The sequence below is a fragment of the Gigantopelta aegis genome, chromosome 11 (genome assembly GCF_016097555.1).
Source record: "Gigantopelta aegis isolate Gae_Host chromosome 11, Gae_host_genome, whole genome shotgun sequence".
NCBI classification, from domain to species: domain Eukaryota; kingdom Metazoa; phylum Mollusca; class Gastropoda; order Neomphalida; family Peltospiridae; genus Gigantopelta; species Gigantopelta aegis.
Window position 1 is genome coordinate 29,571,953 of NC_054709.1, and position 3,453 is coordinate 29,575,405.

The 3,453-nt window shown below is 34.0% G+C and overlaps 1 long non-coding RNA gene across 1 annotated transcript; it reads right to left on the bottom strand.

The window, feature by feature from the left end:
* Positions 1 to 1,582: 1,582 nt before the first annotated feature.
* Positions 1,583 to 2,296, bottom strand: LOC121385179. Its single transcript, XR_005959502.1, has 2 exons — positions 1,978 to 2,296; positions 1,583 to 1,669 (listed from the first exon to the last, which is right to left on the bottom strand). It is a non-coding gene; the product is annotated as an uncharacterized LOC121385179 (long non-coding RNA).
* Positions 2,297 to 3,453: the final 1,157 nt, after the last annotated feature.

Consider the following 3,453-nt stretch of genomic DNA (forward strand, 5'->3'; position numbering starts at 1 on the left):
TGTGCTGCCATGGCCATGAAGATCGCCAGATCTCAACCCCATTGAACATCTATGGGATGAACTGGACAGACGTGTACGCCAGCGTGACCCGGAGCCTCAGACGCTCCATCTAAAGTGAAATAAATTAATGTCGTCAGCATACTGAAATATGTTATATTTCACATTGTTAATATTTATGCCATTAATATCTTTATTTCATTTAATTGCAAGAGACAGTAACTCAACACAAATGACAAATAAATATGATGAAAGAGGACCAGAAACACATTGAATATACAGACACTGATATTCTAAACCAGAAAATATATTTAATATGTAAGTTTAATCGTAGAAATATTTTATTAGTGGGAAACATCTTACAATGCAGCAAACTCAGGAATGCCCCTTTAAGTGTTGGATGACAGAGGTACGACCAATACAAATGGCTGCTTCGCCCTTTTAAAGTTTCCTTTTAAAAGAGTATATTTTCTCAACGAGCCGAAGAAGTATGTATGATAATTACAGTGCGAATCTGCAGAGGTGAAAAAGTCAAAATGGCTTTGTATCTATTTTTAAACCATAGCATACCTGTCGTGAGAACGTCTTCTGTCCCAGATAGCCAGGTACCCGAGAAGGAAAATGAATAAAACCAGTCGCACTATAGCTTATATTGATCCAAACATTCACCTCCTTACAAATAGATGGGAATATAAATGCAGCAAACTCAGGAATGCCCCTTTAAGTGTTGGATGACAGAGGTACGACCCGTCCCCAATTAAAGAATTCTGACAGATAACCAAAATTTATATTTACACTGGAGCCGTCTTTAAAAGAAAAAAAACAACATTCTAATAACAAAGAAAAACGTTTGCTTTATTTAGCGATACTACTAAAACACACTGATTTATTAATCATCGGCTATTAATCATGTCGCTTAATGCCAGCATGCTGTCCGCGTTTTTTCACTTTTCACAACGTTAGTCGATAACATCTTAAAAACTGCATCAAACTCAGGAATGTCCTTTTAAAGGGACATTCCTGAGTTTGATGCATTTAAGATGTTTCCGACAGGGTTTAATTTGGTATTTATTTGTTCAGATATATTTGTCACATGTTATCCTTATCGTGGGAAAACAAGTTGGGGTTTTTGTGCTAGAAGAATGATAACCCTGTATCATCTTGTTAAACGCCAGATGAAAAAGGTAATACGAACTTAAATGACTGCTTCGTCTTTCTAAAGATCCTTTTTCAGAGTATATTTTCTAACCGAGGAGAAGAAACATGTATTATATTATAAATACCGTAATTTATCGTGTCAGGTAAAATAAATTCAAATACCTGCTGCGCCTTTTTAAAGTTTTCTTTTTAATGGTATATTTCTCAGCGATGCGAAACATGATTACAGAATAATGAGCGCCATTTATGGATGTCGACATCGTATTAAAGGGACATTCCTGAGTTAGCTGCACTTTTTAAGATGTTATCGACTAAAAGACCTTTTAACGATTGTAATTACATAAAATATTAGTGGCTGTATATCAAACGTCTTTCTGATCGTTCTAATGCTACCGAAGGTTCTAGATGTATCACAGAAGACTTCAACTGGGGTTTAAGGTCTTTATTCAGGGATCACCTGGAGGGATGTGAAGATCCCGATGTTTATAAAAACATTCTCACACAAATAACGGCCCTGGAATAACAAAAGGACATAAAATCAGTTACATTTTCCAGGTTACAACATATATTATTTTACCATACATAACGCTATTTGACAAGTACAAATTACTACAATATTATATTACTAATGTACATTTAACACCAACATTTCAATTCAAAGAGACTCAAATATAATATAATTATAATTCAAAGGTTAATTTAATTATGACATCATTGCTATAAGCATGTGCTAAGCACGTCATAAAACTATATAAATACCTGTCTGTATATTCTATAACACACAGAATCACGACATCACATATAAGTAAATATTTAACCTACCGACTGTGGGTCAGGTCGTTTGAATAATGATGCTGGTTGTGCTACATCATTGATAACCTGTCAACAAAATACCACTTATAAATAGGAGCACATAAAATATACACATAGAATATATTCATATATACACTTAATAATAAAGTAGATTAATAACTGATTTAGTTGTTTAGTTATTTGTATTATTAAACCTAATCAAATATTTGTCTTAGAAGACAAATATCCCTATATAATTATAAACATTATTAAACACTACTTTAACTCGTTCGCTATAGAATATGTTTAATCAACTGCTTACACATGCTAAGTTCTAATTTAAGGCTTATCATAAAATATGCATACACTAATCTGGTTATATCTTAAAATATATGTTTGTATTTACCTGTGCTATTAATAACTGTGCCGTGCAGAACTTGATCAAATGGAAAACTTACAATGCAGGAAACCACCTCTGTCTTGCTTGAACGTTTAAAAGTCTCTGACTCCAGAGAACACCAGGTAAAAAAAGAAACAATAGATGGGCTTACTATTGAACGACTACCTGGCCTGATCACTGAGGTGAGGGTGAACACAACCCAAGCTGACAATTCCAAAGACACAGGAAAACAATAGAAACAGAATAACAGACAGCTTTCCACTATTAGAGTTAGAAAGAATAAAATATACGTAAACTGTTTTAAAATTGTAGTGTATGTGATATGCAATTTAAAACATCCAGTTACACTAATATCTGTACTAGGTTAAATTTAATTTTATTTTCTAAAATATTATTTTTTCGTACGTACGAAATTATTTGAAGACAAAATCCAGTTTGAGCTTCTTACAAATATTAAGAGGACCAGAAACACATTGAATATACAGACACTGATATTCTAAACCAGAAAATATATTTAATATGTAAGTTTAATCGTAGAAATATTTTATTAGTGGGAAACATCTTACAATGCAGCAAACTCAGGAATGCCCCTTTAAGTGTTGGATGACAGAGGTACGACCAATACAAATGGCTGCTTCGCCCTTTTAAAGTTTCCTTTTAAAAGAGTATATTTTCTCAACGAGCCGAAGAAGTATGATTGCATGATAATTACAGTGCGAATCTGCAAAATGGCTTTGTATCTATTTTTAAACCATAGCATGCCTGTCGTGAGAACGTCTTCTGTCCCAGATAGCCAGGTACCCGAGAAGGACAATGAATAAAACCAGTCGCACTATAGCTTATATGGATCCAAACATTCACCTTTTTACAAATAGATGGGAATATAAATAAATAAATAAATAAATAGATAAAATATAAGATGACAATAATTTAATATATATCTTGAAATGTCTGTCTCTCCCCCACCCCCCCCCCTCTCTCTCTCTCTCTCTCTCTCTCTCTCTCTCTCTCTCTCTCTCTCTCTCTCTCTCTCTCTCTCTCTCTCTCTCTCTCTCTCTCTCTCTCTCTCTCTCTCCCTGTCACGATCTCTCTCTTTCTCCACTATC